Raw genomic sequence first — 24,787 nt, 5'->3', positions numbered from 1 at the left:
AGGCCAGCAAATGTAGAGTCCCAAACAAGATGAACCCAAAAGGCCCACAGCAAGACAGGTCATCATTAAAGTGCCAAAGGTTAAAGACAAAGAGAGAATCTTAAAAGCAGCAAAAGAAAGGCATCTAGTTACTTACAGGGGAGCTCCCATTAGACAATCATCAGATTTCTCAACAGAAACTTTGCAGGCCAGAAGGGACTGGCATGAAATATTCAAAGTGATGAAAACAAAGAACCTACAACAAAGACTACTCTACCCTGCAAAGATATCACTTAGAATTGAAGGACAGATAAAGAGCTTCCAGATAAGAAAAAGCTAAAGGAGTTTATCAACACCAAACCAGCATTACAAGAAATGTTAGAAGGACTTCTTTAAGAAAAAGAAGATGAAAAAAAAAGTTCAAAAATATAATAAAATGGCAATAACTACATATCTATTAACAATTACTTTCAATGTAAATGGATTAAATGCTCCAATCAAAAGAAAGGGCTGAATGGATAAGAAAACAAGACCCTTGGGTATGCTGCCTACAAGAGAGTCATTTCAGATCAAAAGACACACACAGATTGAAGATGAAGGGATGGAAAAAGATGTTTCCTGAAAATGGAAACAAACATAAAAATGCTGGGGTAGCAATATTTATACCAAACAAAATAAACTTTAAAACAAAGGTAATAACAAGAGACAATGAATAACCCAATCATCACTTCTGGGTATTTATCTGAAGAAACCCAAAACACTACTTGGGAAGGACATGAGAATCCATATGTTCATTGCAGCATTATTTACAATAGTCAAGATATGGTGGCTACCCTGAGTTTCTACCAATGGATGAATGGATAAAGAAGATGTGGTACACATATACAATGGAATATTACTCAGCCATAAAAAAAGATAAAATTTTGACATCTGCAGCAACATGGATGGACCTAGAGGGTATTGTGCTGAGTGCAGTAAGTGGGACAGAGAAAGACAAATATAATTTCACTTACGTCTGGAATCTAAAGAACAAAATAAATGAACAAATAAAACAAACAAACTCATAGATACAGAGAACATTTTGATTGTTGCCAGATGGGAGGAGGATTGGGGGAGGAGTTGATGAAAAAGAGGAAGGGATTAAGAAATACAAATTAGTAGTTACAAAATAGTCATGAGGATGTATAGCATAAGTCAATAATATTGTAATAATTATGTATGTCAGAAGGGTACTAGATTTATCAGGGTGATCACTTTGTAAGTAATATAATGTCAAATCACTGTGTTGTACACCTGAAACTAGTATAATATTGTACACCAACTGTAATGAAAAATTTTTTTAATTAAATAAAAAAATAAAAATAAAAAAGTAAAAATAAAAAATTGTGGCCCACATATACATTTTTCTTGGCTTGTAGTGTCTTGAAAAAAAAAGTTATTGAAAGATTTTATATAAACATCTGGGTTTCTACGATCCTTCAAAGTCATAAGACATGAAAACCCTGGCTCCATATTCCCAGGCTTCTCACTACTCTTTCACATGGGAATTGCTTTCTCTAGTCATCACAGTCCTCACACAGCTCCCTATAGTCATTTAGGCTACTAGTCTGGCCCCCAAAGGCATTTGAGTTTGTAGTCTCTGGTTATGCCTTCTCTGATTTTTTCCCCAACTTTCAATACAGTTATGCCCCAAACAGGAACCCTGTGTAAGAAACCTCCAACTTGAGGAAGATACCTCTAGCCTTCACAGTTCTGTTGTCAGCTCTGACCCTCCTCACTCATTAGTTCCTGATCTGTTTCCTTTTGCCCCTCTAGCCCTGTTCTGGGTTTTGCCCCATATGGCAAGCCTTTAGGATGTGAACTGTACCACTGGTTTCCTGAACACAGGGTGTCCTAAGTGGGTACATTACAGATCATGGTTCTCCATTCCTACCTACCTGTCTGGACAGGAGGATTAGAAGCTCTGAGTTAAGCATGCACCTCAAAGCAATCTGAGACCCTGCTGAGTAGTCTAGCATTTCCTTGCACACACACAGTGCTATTTGGCACAGGACACAATTATTGCTCTCTAGGACAGGATATTCTTGGGGGTAAGATCCATCCCTGATACAGACAATATAGACATATTTTGTCCCTATATTTTTCTCTTCCTTAGAACTTGATTTAATTACAAAAGTGATTCATATTCAGTTAGAATTCTGATGAAATTACAGAAAGATTTAAAAGAGAAAAATAATCCGCAACTGCACATCCGAAAGTTAATTGCTCTTAACATTTTGGCATAGTTGCTTTTAGTCTTTTTTCAATATGTGTATACTGACAACCACGCTCCAAAATAATGTCACTCTCAATACATTTTGTAGCCTGCTCTCACTTAATTGTATATTATGGATATGTTTACTTGTCAATAAACATTCTTATAAAACAACTGTTCCAATCTACTATAAGATTAAATTCGAATGTGACTGTTGATTCTGACTATTTTTCTTTCTCATTTTCTTAAGACAAAGTCTCTCTCTCTCTTTCTCTCTCTCTCTCCTCTTTCCATTCTTCATTCTTTTCCTCCTTCCTATTCTCCCTCTCTATTTTTGTTATACTAACTGGATCAAATTTGTGGGGATAAAGATTTTGGGGGAAGCAGTGGGTCTAAAGAAGCTGTAGAATGAAGAGGAGGAGATTTGCTGAGTAGAGATGAAAAGCTGCTCTGAGTATTAAAAATGGTCTGCTAAATAAACCAATTGGCAAAACGAATCGTCCTACCCTTCTTTGTGTGTGAGTGTGAATGGAGCTGGAGCCCTAGGGCCAACAAAGACCACTATTCTTTCCATTATGGAGACTCCAGCTGTGGAAACCCATTTTTCATATTAGAAAATATATATTCCTTTTTTAGGTGACACATATTTAGCCATTCATTGAAACAGCAAGGCTACATCAGATTAATGAATCATAACCAGTCTCTTTTACTAAGGATTTACGTGTGCTGGGCACTGTGCTTAGCACTCTACTTAAGTTAGTTTTTTCAATAAAGCATAGTGCTTAAGAGGTTATCTCTGGAGCAGCCTAAATGGGTTTAATGCTCAATTCTGCTACTTACTAGCTGTGTAACCTTGGGCAAGTTACTTAACCCTTTTGATCCTCAGGTTCCACTACTACAAAATGATACTATAAGAGTACATGTCTTAGAGGGTTATGTTGAAGAGTTAGTGAATTATAGCATATAGCATGCTTAAAAGAGTGCCCAGTCTACAGTAGGTGTTTCTCAGTGTTCGCTATAATTATTATTAATAATAAATCAATATTAATAATAAATCCTCACAGTAGCCCCATGACAGAGGTACTATTGTTATCCTTCTATGAGAGATGACAAAAATGAGGCTTGGGGAAATGAAATGATTGTCTAAGCTCATGCAGCTAATAAGTAATCAATTTAAGATCTAGATCCAGGCTGCCTCACTAACTGGTCTTCTTAACCATAGTGCTATAGGTCTTCCACCTTTTTAAAAATAGAAGCTGATTTTCCTGTCCCCAAAGCCTGGTGCTGAGGCTGAGCAGAGGAGGGAGGGGACAATGATAGCCAGCTGGCCTTCCTGCACCCTTGGCCACTGCAGCTGACCTCAGACAAGGACTGGGAGTACTCCAAGCAGCAGTGCCCAACCAGAGAAGTGGAGCTTGGAGATATATCAATAGGTTTTGATCTCCTGCTTAGGGATTGTGGGCCTAAGCTCCCAGCCCTCTGACTCTCAGACACTTGACCTATCCCTTGTTTTTCCTCTGTCCAATTTCCATTTCAATCTCAGTTTCTCAAGGCCCACATGGCCTTCGGGGCAGTCGGTTTTACTCTGGCCAGAAGAGACAGCTGTCTAGAGGCTGACTCCTTTGTTCAGGAGAATTTGGTAAATCAGCAGTAATTCCTGATTCATGGTGATAATCAGCTCCTTGTCTGGACAGTCAGGGCTGCAAGAAATAACAAGTGGGACCACACCTGTTCTGGGGCTCTGGCACTCTAAAGCAAGCTGCTGTGAATGGCCTAAGCTCCAGCCCAGGAAGCAGCTGCAACCTGGAATCAGGGCTTCGTTAGCATAAGAATGGAGCCATCCATCCAGCCAGGATCCTTTTCTCCCTTCTCATTTTGCCTAAATCACCAATGGGCCACCCTCATAGTGAGCAGACTGGTTTTGCATTTCTTTTCTCAACTGCACTGATCAATTTTTCATTTGTAGGAGAAAGAGCATTTTCTTTTCTTCAGACTTGGCCCAGGTGGAAGAAAAGTCTGTAGATCTATTCACTGTTTACCATGTTCTCACTCCAAGGCGGGGGCAACCACAGCACACAGAGACTATAATGCAAGTCGGGCCCCTGTAATTGTGTAAGGCACAGCCTGTGTGGCCCTGCTCCAGGGGTAAATATAGGCCAGGGGATTTCTATAGAAAGGCTTCTAGCCCCTTGTTACTCAAAGTATGAGACCTGCTACCTCAACAGCATCTGGGAGCTTGTTAAAAATGCAAAAGTTCGGGCCCTACCCCAGACCTGTGAATCAGCAATCAGATTTTAGCAGGACCTGGTGATTCATCCGCATGGCAAATTTGGAGAAGCACTGAACTAGAAAACATGGCTCCAAGTCTCAAATTTTTAATACTTGAAAGTCCTTGAGATTTCAAATCAGAAAAATCATGGTTCAAATCTTAGTTCCATCAATTACTAGGTATGTAACCTCAATCAAGTCACTTAACCTCCCTGATCATCAGTTTTCTCATTTGTAACAAGTCAAAAATAATAATGATAGGTTTACTGTGAGGGTGAATAACAAATATATATATGAAAGTCACTAGAATACTGTTGGTATATGGTCATATCCCAATAAATAATAGCTCTTATTATTATTTTGCTTGCTAGTAAAGAACACTACACTACCAGCTTTAGATGATTCAGATGTTGACTTGCCCAGTTATATATTAATAAGGAAGGCCTCTTTACTTCTGCTGCTATGGGAATTTAAAACAGTAGTTTTAATTAACAACACCTCACATTGATATAGCACTTTGAAATTTTGAAAGCATTTCCACATCTATTATCTTCTAGCATCAAGGACTCATGGTATCAGAGCTGAAGGGGAGCCCAGAGATCATCTAGTCCAATGCCCTTCTTGTTCAGATGAGGATTGTTCAGTGACTTGCCCAAGGTCATACAGTAAACTGAGTGGCACAATCAGCATTAAAAACTGATTCCCAGTGCTTTTACTTATAGCAGTTTTAACAAAAATGTTTACTTAGGGAGAAATGACACCAGAGGCTCAGATCCAGCCAGGGCATGGCTACAGATGACTCACTCATGAACATTCTCTAAACTGGGCAAATTAGGACTATTTTTATATCATGGGACTGGGAACTACCAGATATGTTGATGCCAAAATTTCCTTTTATAAGTGAGGGTGTACATTGTCCCCGTTCCTGAATGCAGATGAAAAGCTTACAGCCTGAACTCAATCACAGTTTGGGAGAGTGAAGAAAGGCCACTGTCCATGAGCTACTCCGAGAACTAAGCTCACTAGGAATCAGTTCCCACTGAGGCATGGCATGGGGGCTGGACAGGGTGTCATAAGGTTCTACCAGTTCTGAGAAAAGGAACAGAATTTCATTTCACAAAGTAAATATGTAACAATCTTTGATTCAGTGGACTATTCTGCCGCTATTAAAAAGATAACTTGAAGGAGGTTGCTGTAGAGCTAGGCACTCGTTAGGCAGATATTATAACAGTCCAGATGAAAATCTAAAGAAGTGGCAATCAAGATGCAAAGGAGCAAGTAGATATTCTGGAGATAGACTCCGAAGTAATTGTGGAAAGTAGGGTAGATGAAGGAGAAATCTAGGATGATTCAGATTTCTAGTTTAGTGGAGTCAGAGTATATAAAAAGTCAAGTTCAGTTTTGGATATGTTGAGTGGAATTTCTAGGCAGAGACAGCCCATAGACTAGGTCTAGATCTGGAACTCAGAAGAGATATCTGTGGTGGGGGTCTACACCTGAGAGTTATAAACATATAGGTGATAGTTGAAGTCACAGGCATGGATAAAACTTCCAAGAAAAATGTGAAGTAGTAAGAAGAGAAAGAGATTCCTAAGAATACCTATATTTCAGAACTTGGAAAACGAAGAAAAGCTTAAGAAGCATCCAAAGAAATAGGCAGTGAATCGAGAAAGAATAGTGTCATGGAACCTACCAGAGGAAAAAAATTTCAGGAAGGCAGGCACTATAAATTAATGACTCAGAAATATCAGGTAAGGTAAAAGACCAAGAAATGTTCATTAGATTTATCACCGGTGTCCACAGCAAAAGATGTTTCAGGAAAGCAATGAGAGCAGAAACCAGATTCCAGTGGACTGTGGAAGTGAATGGAAAGGGGCAGGGAATGGAGACAAAGTAGACTACTTTTTCAAGAAGCTTTGCTGTAAAGGGAAGAAAAGACATAGGAAGTAGCTAGAGAGGGAGGATATATGGTTGAAGAAAAGGTTTTAAAAGATAAGAGACTAGATATTTTGAAGAGAGCCAATGGTAAGTAAGATGTTGAAGATCCACACAATAGAGAAAAGTTTGGAAGAGGCAGAGGAGAGAATAGAATAAACATGGACACACATACTTTTAGGTTCGATGACACAGGACAGGGAAGATGAGGCCCTGGAAGCCTCTATTTTCTCTATGAAATGGAAAATGAAGTCATCTTTTAAGGGAGACAGAGACAGGACTGGGTTTGGAGGTTGAAAGAAGGGGGCGAAGTTTGGCTTAAGCACTGAGAGGAATGTGAGATGTAGCTTACTGAGGTCACTTTGTGAGATTTCCAAGTAGTTTAAACGGAACAATTGAGATTGGTTTCCTGCCGAGGTGTCGAGGTATACAAAAGGAAGAGGCGGACACTGGATTAATTCAAGGGGGTTTCACTCTGGTTGTTAATTAGAATCACTGAGGGGATTTTAAAAATACCTACATCTAAGTCTCATTCTAGACCAATGAAGTCAGGCACCAGCATATTTTTAAAAAATGCCCCAGGTGATTTTAATGTGCAGCCAGAACCAAGATCTACTGAAATGATCTATATTTTGGACTTCATTGAACTACTATAGTATAAGAAAATTGACACAGGAGAATTGTTAGAATAAATGCACTATGGGGTTTAGGAGGGAGAAGAAAAGAAAAGAAGCCAGGAGGACTGATAATCATGAAGACTTGAGTAGAGTCAAGAGGTGAGAGATTTAGATGAAGTGGGAAAGAAAGTACAATTAGAATAAAGGAGCTGGATGTGTAAGCTCTTGTAATCACAATACTTGAGTTTAAGATTTCAGTGGTTTGGGACAATGATAAAATACAGGAGTAGGCAGTAGGGACAGGTGGTCAAAGTAGAGTGAAGTGAAGGTAAGTGAGGACAAGGAAACTTTGAATATAATTCAGTCTATCTCATTCTCTAGCCAGAATTCCTCTCCCCAATGGCTCACCATCTCAGAGTAGGAGCCAGAGTCTTTACAGTTTCCTATAAGGATCAATAAGACATGGCCTAAGATTTCTTCCCTGACTTCATCTACTACTCTCCTAATCACTAATTCAGCTTCATTCATACTGTCCTCCGCCCAGGTAAATATACTCCTGTCTCAGGCCATTTGCACATGCTGTTTTATCTCTGCCTATAATGTTCTCTCTCATTTCCTCCAGGTCTTTGCTCAAATATCATCTGCTTAGTGAAGGCTATCTTATTGAAATTCCTTATCTCATATATTCCTTTCTTCCAGAATTCCCTGTCTTGTCTCCTGCTTAAATTTTTCCCATATGTTTATTACCATCTGACATTCCATGTATTATTCTTATCTATCTATCTATCTATCTATCTATCTATCTATCTATCTATCTATCTGTCTATCTACTGATTGGTTGACTGTCTCCCCCACTCATGCCCTCCTGATCCTAACCTTCTTGAGGGCAAGAGTTTTTGTCCACTTGTTCACCACTATATCCCTCACACCACATTTATAACAGTGCCTGGTACATAGCAGAAACTCTATAAATATTTGTTAAAGGAATGATGGAACCATGAGTATAGGATGTTGGATGGATAATATATCGGGGTGTTAACGTCATTCAGTATAAGAGCAGGACTCAGATTGGAGAGTAAGATGATAAGCCATGTAGCTTAAGTTCAGAAGAAGTGTACGTGAATGAGGAGGACAAGAGTTGACAAAAAGAACAGTGGGTGGTGTAGATGGCATGTGCCTCAAAGGAGCATTTATTTAATTTTCTTTCATTTCATATCTAAAACGATCTATTTTTAAAAAACAATAAACAATGAATTTATTTTTTATTTAATTTTGTTGTCTGTCAATTTTCTTTCTTTCTTTTTTAGGATGGACACAAAAGGCCCGAAAATAGTGCCAAGGACTAGGATTGTGTGGACATCATCCCTCAGTTCTGTGGTATGTGCAACCTAAGAGAATGAGCAAGCCTACACTTGATAAAGCTGTGAGAGAATCGAGCATTAAAGCAAGCAGGTGTCAATGGTTTGTAAAACTGGCTGCACATTAGCATCACCTGGGGTGGCTCTTAAACAGTACTGAAGCCTAGGCTCCATTTCAGGGCTATTGAATCAGAACCTCTGGGGACGGGGTGCAGGCTTCAGTCCTTGTTAAAAAGAACTCTCCAGGTGATGCTAATGTATGTCCAGTGCTGTGACATGCTCGGTAGGTGACACCGCAAGAGGGCAAGGGCCAGGGGAGTTTGTTGAAGTGCAACATGGGTCTCGAAAGGCACAGATGAAAAGCCTGGGAGAGAGGATGGAGCATGAAGAGAAAGCATAAAACATGTATGAGAATGAAAACTCCAGGAGAGGAAAAGATATTCCATTTTGGGTGGTGGCAAATGATGGCATGAGTGGAAAAAGGCATTCAGAGGAATTAAGAGGCCTCAAAATTCTGAGTAGAACCCCTTTGGAAGAAAATCATCGAGGATGAAGTTTTCCCAGAACTGGAACTAACTAGGGAGGTGCAAGTCACCACCAAGAGCCAGTTCCAGATTTGGGGAATTCAGAAGGTACAGCCAGATCCAAGGGGATAAAGGGTGGGTATGTGATTATTGCCTGTGGGTTTCTTTCTGTGGCCTTGGAAAATACGAAGTGAAGTGGATCCCTAGGTGAGCATTGCTACAGGCTGTGTGTTCTGTAATTGATAACCAGATCAGTCTTAGGTCTCCACCAGGAGAGATAGAAGGCAGGGGAAGTGGGGAGCAGTTTTGTTGGAGCTGCTTAAACTCCTGGACACTTGGAGGAAGGTGGTTTCCATGCTGTCCAGACTATTGGGAGTGGATGCAGCATAAGTTATGGTTAGGTAGGGAGCTGGACTGGCTAGACCAGGATCAGGTCCCTTACAGTATGAACCTGGAGGCAGGGAACTACTAGGTACCCTTAATCCCACCAAAATGTTAAATATACATTCATCCTATTCAAAGACCCCTGGATGGGTGCTAGAGTACAGGGCAAGGCCCAATTCAGCTCCTCTTTGAAAAGCAACCTCAGAATTTTCTGGGTACTGGGCAGGGTGCTATCTCTGCAGACTAACTCATCACACAGCACCCCCTTGAAGCCTTCCCTAAAATGGAGCTGTAGTTCCTGTCAGTTCCCAGGAGCAGCCGAAATGTTATCAATTCTGGCCTCCTAGCCCTTTCGTACTTTGGTGGTCAGGACTGTTACATCTCTTTTTTAGTGACTCATGGGATTGTCCATGCATGTCTACATCTGTGTGTAAAGTTTGTGGGGTTCCTGAGAATAACTGAACTTTCCTCTAAGGAGGGAGCAGGGATGGGCTGGGTTGTACCCAAGGAGCTAGTTGTACCTGCTTTTAGTTCCAGGGCTGATCCTTGAACCCAGGGCATCTTAAAGTGTGATCCATGAGTCACCGGCATGAAAATTTCTTGGGATGGTTATACAAATGCAGATTCGTGGGCTCCTACCTCAGAACTCAAGATCAGAGAACTCTCTGTAGAACTTCCGTAAGAATGGCATAAAAACTTTTTTGTTTTGTCTTGATTGCACATGGCAATCCATCTATATTTGGTCTATTTTGTGACTGAATCTAAGATTCTATAGCATGTTATTCATGGTATGTGCTTTCAGATGCCACATGCTGAATGAAGCCCATGGCCACAAAGGCCCACATCCGCCTGAACAATTGAGGCCCTTAAGCCACTTCTAATCATCCTCTCTGCTCACTCTGAGCTAGCCTGCACACTCCCACAAGGCCATTCTTCTGTGAACACATACCTTTTACTGCATTGTTGAAGGATGTTTGAGGACCAAAATTAGATGTGCCCGGTGTATCATGCTGACACAGCAGCAATTGTTCATAAGGTGATTAATGATTGAATGCAGTTTAAAGTCTGTATCAAAGCACATATCTCTTTTAGAGTATTAAAAAAAAAGCTTAATTCAGAGTCATGTCTGGTCATTTAGTGAGAAGAATGAAGTTGAAAGAGAAAGGAGTTATTCCCTTAATTGTTCAGTCAGTCTTCAATACATTATGTCTTGGGTGCTCTGGGGAATACAGACATGAGTAAGACATAGTCAGTGTCTTCAAAGAGTTTAAAAACTACCTAGGGAGACAACAAATACTCCTGTTAACTATCATCAAAACAAAGTAGTATAGGATATATGCTAAATGATCATTATAGACCAAATGTGACACAGAAGAGATAACTCTGAATCAGCTTCAGCCTATCCCCCATGTCTGTCAGTGGCACCGCCATTCACCTTGCTCAAACCTGACACATGGAAGTCTTGATTGCTCCCTCTCTTCATCCCCCATATCCAATCCATTAGCAAGTCCTTTTGGCTCTAGCTCTAAAATGTATCCTGAATCTGCTTGCTTCTCTCCATGGCCACTGTCACCTCCTAGTCCAGGCCACCAGCATCCCTCTTCCTGGACTATTGTCCTGGCCTCCTATCTGGCCTCTATTTCTCTTCTTGCCACTCTCCAGTCAAATTTTGTAGAGCAGAGTGTTATTTTAAAAATATAGATTAGTTTCATCTCTCACTTAAATATGTCAGTGACTTCCCAACGTACTCGGCATAGAGAACTCTTTATTGTGGTATGCAAGGCCCTGCATGGTTTCCAACCTCATTGATAGCCACCTTCTCTTTGGTCCACTGCCTCTTCCAGTTGCTTGAATATGGCAAGCAACCACCTCAGGGTGTCTGCACAAGTTGTCCCCCTTCATAGAATGTTCCGTTAATATTTATTCATCTTTCACGTCTCAGCTTAAATGTTGCCTCCCCGAAAAGGCCTTTCTTGATTCCTCTCCTATCTAAATTGTCTCCCTTATTATTGTGTCTCATACCATCCTGTTCTTTTCCTTCATAGCATTTATTACAACTTATAATTATATATGTCTGGGTTTATTTGTTTAATGTCTGTCTCCTCCACTAGACCATGAGCTCCATCAGGGCAGGGCCTATGTCTGCTTTGCTTATAATCATATTCTAAGTGCCTAGTATAGCATCTAGTATATAATAGATGTTCAATATGTGTCCTCGGGATGAAAGGATGGAATAATAAAGAAGTGAGATGGTCTGAGAAGGACTTTTGGAGAAGAACCAGTAGAACACCATGAGCAAAGGCATGGAAATGAGTATTTGTGTGCAAAATGTGTTCTTGGGATCAGGGTAGGTATAGCTGGAGGACTAAAACTCCAGGCAAAGAAGTGTGACCTTTATTTGGTAATTTCCACCATGCCCTTACCCTAGCCTGATTCCAGCTATCCCCAAAACAACCCAGGGTGGGCAGGATGCACCATTCCTCTTCTACTGCAAGAAGTTAGGGTTGGCATGGCCCTCACATCTCCAGCCAGGCCCAAGGCCTCAGTAGGATTCAGAATGAGCAATGCCCACTATACCCAAGCAGTTGATGAGAAAGTAGAAATGGTGGTGAGGAAAGACTGGTTGTTAAAGAACATTGAAAGTCCTCTTGAGTCATGCAACTCCTTCTAAATATTCCATAGGTATCCAGGTTCTCATCTGACCCTTACTACTACAGGCCAACGAATATCTCTAGTAATAATAATAGTGCCTACCTCATAAGGTTATTATGAGAATTAAATGAGAAAATACATAAAAGGTACTTAGCATAGTGCCTAGTATATGGTAAGCACTCAATAAATGTTAACTATTATTATTCCTCTTCTGTAAAATGGGAATTCTAATAGTGCCTACCTTCCAGGGTTGTTGTGACTATTAAATGATATAATACATGTAAATGCTTAGCTTAGTGCCTAGCACATAATAAGCACTCAAATGTAAGCTATCAGCTATTATTACCATTATTAATAACATCAACAGCAGTAGCAACACTAATATTGAATAGTTCAGGGAAGAAATAATGAGGGTTGATCTAAGGAAGACACATTGGGAAATTCAATGAGAGCAGCATATGCCTGAAATGGTCACTCTGGGGCCCCAAAGGTAGGGATCAATGCATAGAGAAAGGTAAACCACCAGCAGTGGGCCGGCCAGGTTGCTTGGTCACCAGGCTGAGGCAGGTGATGCTCTGGGAGGTGGCCCCCCTCAAGGCAGGCCCTGTCACCAGGGCTCAATTCCCAGCTCTATTGATCAGGTAGGAATTGTCGCTATGGTAGCATCTGGTTACCTTACTTGATGTATTACTTGGGGAGGAGATGCAGGGCTCTCCAGCCTGTTGTCTTGGAGGAATGCCAGAGGGAATATACAGCTGGTGGGGCTGCCAGGACAGGTGTGGGAGGGGCAACTAACAGAACTTTGTGCTCCTCAGGGCTAGGCCCTTGTGAGAGTTGCTAAGCGGCATCTGCTTTGTCTCCATTTTTGTTACTTTGTGAACCATTTTTGTGCTTAGGAGTTAGCGTCTATCTAGAAGCAGCCCATATGACAGTGTGCTAAGCATTAACATGTATTATATACCACTCAGTCTCAAGAGGTCTCCATGCAAGAAGGCCACTTCCTCTGCTCATCCCAAACAACGTATACCTCACAGGCATCAGAAACCTCTGCTGGGATGGGAGCAAGGCCCAAAGGTGGCCTAGATACTGAGAAGTCAGAGACAAAAGGGTTTACAGAATCACTGAGGTTGGCAACTGACTGATAATAACAATACCTTTTTGAGCACTTTTATGTATCGGGCAGTGTGCTGCGAATTTTGCAAGAATTATCTTGTTTATTTCTCAAAAAACTCTAAGAGGTAGGTACTATTAGTAGACCCATTATGAAGGTAAAGAAACGAAGTTTAGAGAAACCAAGTGACTTGTCCAAAATGCCTGGGTACTCACACCTCTCCAGAGAGCTTCATGCTCTCAGAATAATTAGTAGTAGTAGTAATAATAATAATAATAATAATAATAATAAAAATAGCTGCCATTTATTGAGCACCAACTATGGGGCAGACCCTTGACATGTGTTATCTCTTTGATTCCATACCATAACTCTACTAAGTAGGTACAATTATTACTCTTTCCATTTTACAGAGCTAAGGCTGTTAGATGGTTAAGAAACTTTCCGAGATCACTTAGGTAGTAGGAGATAGAACAAGGATTTGAACTTCAGCAAATAATTCCAGCTCCTAGTCCCTTAACCTTATACTACCTTCTCTTTTTCTCCAAAACAGCTCTTTTGACAGGTAAAACCTAAAGACAACCAGGAAAGAGTCAAGAAAGAGAAAAGACATTTTTGTGCAGCAGTTTTAAATTGATCAAAGTACTACAGTCAAAGTGAAAAGTTGGACTCCTTCAAATGGGGTATTAGGTTAGAGTTTGAGGATGGACTTGGTCCCATGGGTATATTCTGGCACTCTCTGTGCATGGATTTATCATTGTGTTCAGAAGTTTGAGCCATATCAGTCCTAGTTCAATGAGTCTGTACTGCTCAATGCCAAATATCCCTTGCTACATGCTGCAAGCCTGATAATGAGAATCAGACAAGAACTTGGGTGAGCTGGAAACTAATCCAAGCCAACTGTTGTTCATCCTATTCTGGGCCCTCTTCCTGGCTATCTCCCCCTATGCAGTCCACCTTTAGCAGAAAAACATCCAGGAAGTCACTCCTGACCTTGACCTCTGGTTGTCTATACCCTTGGCATCAGCTTCTTGATGGGAGTGGAAAGAGACAAATAACAATTATTTTTCATATCCCTATGCTCTACAAAAATAATAATAGTGACAGAGTTCTCAGGAATTTACTTCTCAATGCCAATGTTACAGGTTTACTTAGTTATCAGTTATCAAGAATCAAAACCAATCTCCTAGCCCCATCCCTACAATGATACATAATAGTCCTGGCAATATTATTCTTCTATTAAAAGGAGCTCCCTTTCTTTCATGGTGTTTGAAGTTACGCAGACTCTTCAGGGCTCAGACTCTTCATATCCAGGAAAATCTGTTGCTTCATACATTCACATTTGTTATAACACAGCCTTACCGCTGTGGGGGACTCTTAACAACAAAATACTCTGTTTAACCATTCAGGCCCCAGGACCAGACAGACAGACTCACTTTGCTGGGGTGTTGAAGCCCCATGCAACAAGAAAAACCACTGAAACACTGTGTTTAATGAAGGGAAGAGAAAACAGTGTAAAGTTTAAAAAGTCAAAGGAGGCACAGAAATGTCAAACAAGATACAAAGGTGAGCTTGGGCTGAAAGGGTGAAAGTTCTAGAAACTACTTTGTACATTCTCAGAAACACTTCTACTGAAGACTGTGTGCCAAAGGGCCTGGAATATGCTCATTATTGAATAACTGGTCAGTTTATTCATCCAGACTTGCTCTTATTAAAAGAACATTTTGCTCTCTACTCACCTCTACAGAAACCAGCCCCAGGGAAGTAGGTCAAAAAATTAGCTTCCCAAATGCAGTCTCTTATCATAGGTTTCCAAGCCAGAGTTACTGAGAAACTTGGACCTTACCATTTTGGAAAATGGTTTCATTTCCTCAAGCCAGAAAGCCCAGAGGATCTCGTCTCCTAAAAGTCACCATGGGAGGGGTTATGACTTTCTCTGAATCATCTAAGAAGCTAGTTAACAGATAGGTATTTTGAGGGTCCACTCTTGGAGTCTCAGATTCAGTTGGTTGAAGTGGAGACTCAAACATATTTTTTAAAGTATACACGAGTGATTCTGTAACGAAGCAAGCTTTGACTTTGGAGACAAGTATGCTTTGTTTAAATGGAAAGTAACAGTAGAGATAATCTATTCCTAACTGTGTCCTCAGTCTATATGTGAGGATTCTGGGGCTCAGAGACATTTAAGCACTTGTTCAACGTCACATAGCTTAATTAGTAACAAAGCAAGAACTGGAATCCAGGTCTTCTACTTCTCAATGCACTGTAAGCTCCATCTACTGAATCTCCTTGCCTTTTAATGAAATTGTTCTTTCCAGTTTAGGTATGGAGACAGATGTCCCTCCTGGTTCTAATCAGAGTTAAAAAGTAATGTTACCTTTGTGGAATACTTAATTCAGTAGAAAATGAAACATAACAATCCCCAGTTGTACCAAAAGCATCAAGTATAGTTTTAAAAAGAAAATATGACCTTTCCCTTTATGACCATACATAAGGAGAACTGTATCACATAATTTATGTGTAGAGACCATATTTGTGGCTATAATGATTCAGTTTTAAATTATTCAGCACTGAAGAAGAGACACCCTAGCTTTAAGATGGGACATCTTTTTTCAAGGCATCGAAGATTAATAATTATATTATATGGCCATCAGTTCCTCACTCTAGTTCAAACCTTTAAAAGAATTATAAATTTGTGTGTGTGTGTGTGTGCGTGTGTGTGTGTGTGTACCTAATGCACATATTAGATAGGGTTCTAAAGCTATTTGACAAATACCAGGATTTTGAACAAGTGAGAAACATCAAATCATAATTGTCAATTATTCAAATAATCCAAATTATTCCTTTGAGGACAATAATCCACCCATCTTCTGACAGCTCAAAGGCATCCCAGGGGTGGGCTGTGTATGTAACACACCAGGTAAAGTGAATAATGCGTAAGTACAAAGGGCATTCAGAACTTTATCAAATTAGGAAGCTGCACTTTAAAGGTACCTGTATTTATCCCTAGGGAAGAGAAGTTACCAAATTTTTAGCTACAAGTGTTGGGGTTGGGGGCTTTGTCAGAACCCTTTTCCAGAAATGTCAACTCTCAAAGTATGTCTCCTTTCCACATATGTCTTCTCCATCTGTAAAGTAGGTAACAACTGTTGCCACTTTCATGCTCCCTCCACAGCTCTGCCACCCCCAAGGGATTTTAAGGTTGCTACTGACTCTAGACAAAGTAGTTCTTCAGCCACACAAACAAACACTCTGATTTCCATCTTCTCCTAATCTATAGACCCTACCCTTGTCCTAAAGCAAACACCAAATTCCTCTTGACCATACCTAGATGTTGGCAGAAAAGAGATACAAGAAGCTCAGGCAAAGTAAGGTGGAATGCTACAGCTGTACCTGTTTGCCACTATTCCCTTTACAGAGGATGACATCATTGTTTATTTTGGTTAGAATAACTTCTCATGGGAAGGCCTCAAACTTGTCCTCTTTGCAGGAAGCCAAGTCGGATAGAAGCTGACTACTACTCAGCACTCAGCTTCTGGAAAATTCTGGAACTAATCCAGCTGACCTCAGAGGTCAGTGAAGACACAGCTGTAGCTTTTCTCCAAGTGTCCTACATGGTAGATCTCTAAAGTTAGTTCGCTATTGTCTACTGCTATGGCTACTACTGTCAGCGGAAATGATCCTAAATGGCCATTCATTTCACAGTGAATTTAGAGGAATTTGATGTTGAAAAGGCTTTCAACATAGTTCTAGTTGGAAATAAATTTAAAAGCATGTTTGCTTAAATAATTGAAGGTGAAACATGCATTATATGTATTTCATGAGTAGTTAGGGATTTCTGTTTCAAACCTTTTGTGGTGCCAAATATGAATTCCTGCCTGGCACTTGATTTAAGAAGCAAAACCTAAATTATCAGAAGACATCGAGAGGAGGAGCAGAGTGTACTTTTATATACTGTGGTTAGATTGTAAATTGGTAAAAAAGAAAACTGTAGAGAACAATTTGGCAACATCTAAAAAAGAAATTAACTGAACAAATACAGTCCTGGGAATTTATCTTAAGGAAATAATTAGCCAAATGCATATGATATAAACCAAGCATGTTTACTGTGGCATTGTTTGAGTGCTCATAAAGGAACAGAGTGACAATTATGATTTTAAAAAATTTAAAATTTTTCTGTACAAGACACTAAAATCAAAGTTAAAAAGATAAACAATAAACTGCTTAATATGTTTGCAACATCGATAAGTTAAATAGTTACTATCTAAAATATATAGAGATCTCAGTTATCAAAACAAGAAAGAACTCAATAGAAAAAGAAGCAAAGGATATGAAATGGCAACACAGAACTACAGATAGCTAATAAACATATAAAAAGATTTTCAGCCTCACTAGTATTCTAAAAAATGCAAGTAAAAAGATTTTTTGCACCTATCACATTGTCAAAGATTAAAAGATCAATAATATCTGAAATTGGTGAGGAAAAGCGTGGAGAAACAGCCACTGTTGGTGGGAATGTATGTAGCCGTGGCCTTGCTGGAAGGCAATTTGGCAGGCTTTACTAAAATCAAAGATGGGCAAACCAAACTCTAAACCAGCAATTACACTACTGTGAATTTATACTACAAAAACATTTGTAATAGTATGCAGAGCTCCATGTAAAAAAGGTATGTTGCACCAATATTTAATAATTTTAAAAATCAGAAATAATGTAAAAATTAATAAAGGTTGGATTAAAGAAGTTATGTCACAATTGTATAAGAGTACTATGCATCTACTTTTCTCAAATGAAATAACTAGAGGTATGCTGGCAGGAAAAGACCTCTTGACATATAGTTCAATGAAAAGAATGTTGAAGAACAGTATGTGAAGCATTGGTCACACCTTTTATTATTCTATGTACATGAATACATACATGAATGTTCATAAAAACATGCACAAAATGATACATGCCAAATTGTGAACATATTGGGGGATCAGTGATGGAGAAGCCAGGAACGTTCTACTTCATATTTCTATTTTTACAAGCATAAGGATATATTATTTCGATCAGAAAAATGCTTTTTTAAAACAAGAAATAAGGCAATCTGTATCATTCTCCCACAATGCCCAGCTCCCATTCCCAGCCTCTAAAAATGTCCTATTCAAGGACATGGTGTCAGTATCTAAGACAATTTCTAATACCCAAAGTCATAAGCTTTTGCTTTTTAGAATTAAACTAGGGGGTGGGGGAAACGCTGGAAAGAAGTGAAAGATTGTCACATTCTTTTAGAAGAGTTTCATTTCATATAATTATGGCATAATTGACACCCTTTCTAGAATGACCTCCTTCTCCCATCCATCCAAATCTCCCACTGTTCTTCCTGCCATGCTAGCTCATTTCAATTCCTTTTGTTTTCACCTGAAATCCAGGAGTCAATACCACTCTTTTATCCTAAAGAAATTCCACCTTAACTCACCCTCTCCCAGTCTATTTGGCAGAAGTCTCATCTCAGTATTTCTAATTCCCTCCAAGTTAAGATTAACAATCCCAGCTCTGGAAATCTTTAGTATTTAGGGAGCATCTATAAGTTACCTGAGGCTGTATACCAATACCAAGAGCCAGCAGAGCAGGAGCGGTTGACCTAGATGTCCCTGAAATTACATGCACATGTTAGTGGATGTGAGTCCTTCTTTGGAAAGTGGATCAATAGCTATTTTTGGACTTTCAAGGAGGTATTTGGTCCATAAAATGTTAATAACCATCAAGGTAGAGGGACTGGGATAATCAAATCACCCACTGAGTATCTAGGCAGAACACCCAGTCCTAAGGTTTTCATCTGGCTGCTTAGCTTGGTGATTCAGACAACTATATACTCAAGAAGAATGGAGAGAGAGTGGGGAGAGGAAGTATGGCCTTCCAGGGCTCCACTAGAAACCTGTCCCTCTGATAAAGCTGCCACATAGAGCCCATATAACTCAGGCCTAAACATGACCTCCAAGCCCCAGTGAATGAGCCAATCCACACTCTCCCTGAACTACACAAGAAGATAGCTATTTATAGTAGAAAGAGCATTAGCAGATGGCAGATATTAGTTCTAACCTTTAGGATGACTTCTGTTCTGTCATGTGGTAGCTGTGTGACCTTAGGCAATTCACTTCACTTCTCTGGTCCTCATTTTCCTCATCCAAACAGAGGGTTTTCAGCAGACAAACTTTGAAAGATACTTTTATCTCCACCATTCTATAAATCTCCCCTACTAGACAGGAATTTCCACTAAACTTTCCAGAACAGAGAATGACTTCACTCTCACCTTTTAGTATCACACAGTTTTCTCTGTGGCTAACCTAAATCCTTCCCACTGAAAATGAAGCTTGCTGCTTTCTTGCAGAGAATGACTGGTCCATGTACAGAGCACTGTAAAACTAGTAACTCTAATGCCTGAATATCAGTCTCTACCCCAAACCCAATTTGCAATGATTATTCTCAAGAACTCAATTCTTCTTTCAAGGTACCTTGTAAGGAAAAGAGGTTGAGGGAATTAATGAAGAGTCAAGGGAATCAAGAAGGGTCGATAGTCACACGAGTGCTGTTTCTTGTGCCTTTAAATTTCCTTAAAGGTGGCCACACCTTCCTATTGGAAAAATGAACCCCCAAAACTGTGCTCAAGATACCTCTTCTGCAAATGGGGTTCCAGCCCAGATTGGGCATTGAGGGCACTGGAGATGAGCCCTGTAGCAGTTATCTTCCAAGATGGCCTTTTAGAACTGCTTCTGCAAAAGAATGAATCTGAAGGATAAAAGCAACTTTCCAACTAAACTTAATTCACCTCCAGGGTTCTCTGGTCAGCAGGGTGTGTTCAGATTGATGGGATTTTTCTTGAGGCTATACTGATGATACCTCTGAAACAGGAAATTAAAGGCCACACTGTAATTTTTAGGATGTGAAAGGAAATAAGCCCAGAGAACTGAGTCACCCACGGCTGAATGAGGATAGGTCATTCCAGTCAAAGTAGAGCAGAAAGCTGAGGCAATCTGCCCAAAAACACAGAGAAAAACAGGATTTGGGCCTGAATTATTAGGATAATTGCCTTAATTCTTCACTTCCATTTCATAATAACTTTGAATTTATATAGAGTCTTTCTTCTAAGAAGCTCAAAATACTTGCAGAGATATTATTTTAGTTGTCATTACAGCATCCGTCAGTGAGAGCAAAGATTATTATCAACCTCATTTTACACCTGGGTGAAGGCAAGCCTAGAGGGGTGAAGCAAGTCATCAAGTTTGCCCAGCAAGGTACTGACAGCCTCTGAACTCAGCAAGAAATTCTCTTGCCCAGCATTGCCAAAAGAACGTTCATTTCAACACCAATCCAGCAAAATGCTTGATGGAACACCAAGTACTGTGGGCAAATATATCTGGGAAATTCTGTATATTCCATTCTCTTGGAGAGTCACAATATGCATTACCCTAAAACCCTGCAGTAAATAAACCTGCTTCTGTTTAAGCAAGAATCTCCCAAATTAAACTTGACCACAAAACTCTGCGTGTTTGCGTGAACGCACATACACGTAACACTTGTGAAACTAGCCTTTTTTGGAACACACATTGTGTAGCACTGGTCTGGCCACTAAACTGATCTGGGTATTGGTATAGCAGACAGATCAATTTTACTCCATCCAAGCTGTGGAGATGCTTCTTAGAAATATTGCCTGATACCTTGTGGTATTGACAGCCAGAGAATAAAGGACCTTGATGGGCCGAAAGGACCCCAGGCCATCATTTCCTTTGCAGCCTGGCATTGGCCAGACTAGGGAGGAAGTTGATTCAAGCTCAACTATTTCTGCTGGAATTACTTTCAAATAGAACCCAGGGCTATTTTTGGTCTTAATTTAAGGGAGGAGATGTTCAAGATGCTGGTTCAAGCCCTCAGAGCTTACATGCTCTCAACTAGCATAATTTTGTGCCCACCAGGGACTTCCAATAAAAATCACCCATTTCTTGGGTTCATTTCCAGTGCCATTCATCAGCCCATGCAATCAGCACCAACACAAAAAGAGAAGAGACTCCGAATGTGCCCCTGTTCTGGCTTAATTGCATGAGTATTATATTAGTCGTCATATATTCATTTCAAAACTAACAAACAGCATGGAATCTTGTGCTATTATTAATTACCACTGACATTACTAAAAGTACCTAAAATGTAAAAGTCCCTGAAGACTCTGTCCTGGTTCATGTGTATTTTACACACAATTCAAAATATGAAAGATCACAAACAATGGATTTAATATTTTAATGCTATTTTCATGTTTTCTTACAGTATTTATTAAATTTCCACACTGTGAGGGAAAATCCTCCATTAAAATGGTAATTTTTTTGTGCAAAATATAAATGTAATACAAGTATATCTTTCGTTGGCATGCCATCCACTAGCTAAAAATTCTGTGTAAATAGATTTTTGGTAAAAATATTCACGGTAAATGTCAGGGGGCACTGTTATTTAAGATGATCTGATTATGGACCCTTTTGTAAAGCAATAAACTCTGCATTGTGAATACTGTCCATCTAGTTCATTTGCCTTTTAAATCCATACTTACATATACCATATGTGTTTTGCTTAAAGCAAAACACACTAATATTAATAAATAAGCTATACATTTCTTAAGATGGGGATGCATTCTGATCCTTATCAATCTTCAATACCGGCTCTTTTTGGATTTACCATTAACCACCATCCTAGTCCAGGGAGATTCATTTTGAGTTGGTTGAGAATGTGACAGTAATAATTCTGAGGACTCCCTGCAGTCTTATTTAACTATGACCCCTGTGCCTTTAGACATGTTGTTCCTTCAACTTAACCACCTGGTGAATTAATTCCTCAAGACTCACTCAAATGTCACTTCCCCTGTGAAGCCTTTCTCGATGGTACCCCCCCCATCCCCAGCCATGCATCTCTCCTCTGTGTTCTCACAGAACCCTGCCTGTCCCTTGTCATACTCTAGTGTAATTATCTGTTTACATACTCTAGTATAATTATCTGTTTACACACTCTATCTTGCCAACCAGACTGTGCACTCCCTGAGAGCTAAGATGATGTTTTATTCATTTATTCATTTCTATACTTTCAATACTTAACATTACTATGGGCACATAGCAGGTGTTTAATAAATGTCGGTCGTTTGAATGATCACTATACTTAACTGTATATTTAGGACCCCGAAAAAGCAATGCTTTATTAAAACCACAAATAAAAGTGTCAAAGAGAAGGTTTTGCAGTTTTGTTCATTTTTACTGATTTAGTTTTTTAAAAGGACCATACCAATTCACACCTTATGGTTTAAGAAAAAAAAAAAACTCTAAACCAAATCCACAACTAATACAGAGGAGCATTTAGTATGTTTCTTTTTCTCCAAACATACAGCTGCATCCTAGCCCATCACTAACATCACTGCAGTAAAGAAAGAAATAAGGATTCACTAATTAAAGAGGGGATTGTTACTGCAGGGATCACTGTAAGAGCTTTGGCTCCTCATTGGCTGAGAGAGGGAAATCCACTAAGAAAGTTGAGCATCTTTGGGGGAACAATAACCGTGTCCATTAGGACTTGGTCAACTCGCTAGAAATTTCCACATACGTAATATCCTATGCAACAGCCCCAGCTGGGGGGGATTTCCATTACTTTGAAACCATCACGGCCCTTCCAATGTGGGCAGAACAGGGTGGACCTGATCCGTGTGCATATTACTGCAATCTGGCTTGGCATGGGTTGATACCCAAGGACATGCAATGCCAGGAGTAGCCCAGCCCCATGGTCCGCGCGCGCTCATCGCTCTGCCTTGCTGCCGCGCGCGCACACACACACACACAGATGCACACGCACACACACCACTCCAACTCACACTCACTGAATCCCACACAAAACCCGCACCATCTCCGCGGCACACACCACTGCATTCCTGTGTGCCCTGTCACACACAGGGAGTGCCCCCTCATATTCTCTCATTTCTCTAGTCTGCCTGGCCCACATCCCCATACCACCGGCAGTCCTCAGCTTAGCCTCGAACTGAAGCTGGTGAGGACTGGTTTTTGTTGTATGTAACAAAGCCTCATGCACGCAAGTGCCCCGCTGGATCGATTCCATCCATCTCTCCCAGCCCCAATCATGAGCTCCCAGTAGAAGAGAAAGCTCAGCTCTGGGAAGTGGATGCGGGGAGTGGGGGTGCAAAGAAAAAGAGCTTTAGGGGTGGGCGGGGGCAGGAGTCTGGGCATCTTTGGTATTCTCTCGCCATGAAGCGAGAGGGACAGCGAACTGGCAAAAGGACCGAGCTGCCTTCTCTCTCCATCGCACCCCATTTATTCATAGAAAAAGACCAAAAACTGAAAAATAATCTACCCTCCCGTCGGCCTCGTGCCCTCCCAGCAGCTCTTGGAGCCACTCGCGCTCCAACAGCCTGCAACAAAGCTTCCCCAATACAGACCTGTTCCAGCCTCTTCGCGGCGAGAGCGAGGGGGAGCCGCTGCTGAGGGTTCTGCCTTTCGCGGCCAGGCAGGAGGCGCCGGGGATGGGAGGAGGAGCAGGAACTGGGGGATGAAGGAAGACGAGAGGGTAAAGGAGACAGAGCAGCGGCGACGGCGGCGGCTGTAGGAGAAAGAAGAGGGGAAGGAGGAGGAGGAGGCTGCTACTGTGGCAGCTGCCGAGAATGCTCTGGTGAGAGGCAGGGCTGGGTGCGCGGGGCGTGGACTCACGTGCGCCCCATGGCCCCGGGATGCGCGCGCGTCTGGGTGTGTGAGAGCATCTGGGTGTATTTTGACTGTGATTATTCCAATTCCGACCTAGTCTGGAACTTGTGGTTCCTGCAGCCAGGCGGAAATGAAACCCTTTCAGTCTCCAGAGCCTGAAGGCCTGCCGGGGGATGGGGGTTGGGGATGAGGGAGCGAGGGAGGGGAGAAGTTCAGAGCCCCAGGCCTGCCATTAACGTCCATATCCTTTCCTTCAATCTTTTTTCTGGGGACTGGATGCTTGCAGACGCTTATATCTCTGGAAAGCCTGCATAGCCAAAGAGGTTAGAAGGAGACCCAGGACAGTCACTATCACCATCACACTGTATTGCATGAGCACACATTGTGCTGAGTGCTGTCTGGACCACCTAGAAGGCAACTTCTTTTCTAATTTGGGATTGACTTTCATGAGTTGAGGTGCCCATAACTTCATACAGGATCTACATCCCACCTTTTCTCCTGTCTCTCATTCCATTGCAGTATCTCTGCTTATAACCAAGGTGGCATACAATTAGTTCTCTACTTGTTAATCTGCTTACCCAACCAGCATTACCCAGGTTTCCAGTTTCACTGGTGTCAAGAGATCACTTAATCAACATGCCACTCCTCTCCAGCTGTGGGGTACTCAGTTTTGATGAAAACCAACACTGGTTTCCTGGAAGTCAGAGAGCTGAAGATCATCATGGATCCAGCTAGAGACTCAGTTTGAATGTGTACCCTTAAGACTAAGAAAAGGGAAAACAACTGTGAGATTCACAAGTTTTCCCCCTGAGTCAATCCTTGGTGAATCCCTTGGTACAGCCCTGCTGAAAGTCTCCTTCTTGCTGGTGACCTTTTGAGCATTTCACTTCATCTGGCCTAATGACTTATGCTTGTAGAGCACTTTGGCATTTACAAAGCGCTTCCTAATAATGAGATTCCTACCATATCATCTCTGTGAATTACACAAG

The 24,787-nt window shown here is 40.8% G+C and overlaps 1 protein-coding gene across 9 annotated transcripts in view; it reads right to left on the bottom strand.

The window, feature by feature from the left end:
* The window catches only part of PAK3 (p21 (RAC1) activated kinase 3), a 279,838-nt gene extending 255,917 nt beyond the window's left edge, over positions 1-23,921 (bottom strand). For 7 of the 9 annotated variants that reach the window (XM_039874755.1, XM_039874744.1, XM_039874751.1 and 4 more), the window contains exon 1: positions 23,537-23,836. The gene's annotated coding sequence lies outside the window, so the exon portion shown is untranslated. Of the gene's footprint in view, positions 1-23,536 lie in introns of all 9 variants that reach the window. The other 2 variants (XR_005655430.1, XM_039874753.1) reach the window with 2 other exon arrangements.
* Positions 23,922-24,787: the final 866 nt, after the last annotated feature.

Source organism: Pteropus medius, unplaced genomic scaffold (genome assembly GCF_902729225.1).
Source record: "Pteropus medius unplaced genomic scaffold, Ma_sr-lr_union100, whole genome shotgun sequence".
NCBI lineage: Eukaryota > Metazoa > Chordata > Mammalia > Chiroptera > Pteropodidae > Pteropus > Pteropus medius.
The sequence above is the reverse complement of the archived record's forward strand: the minus strand, read 5'-3'. Positions and strand labels throughout refer to the sequence as shown.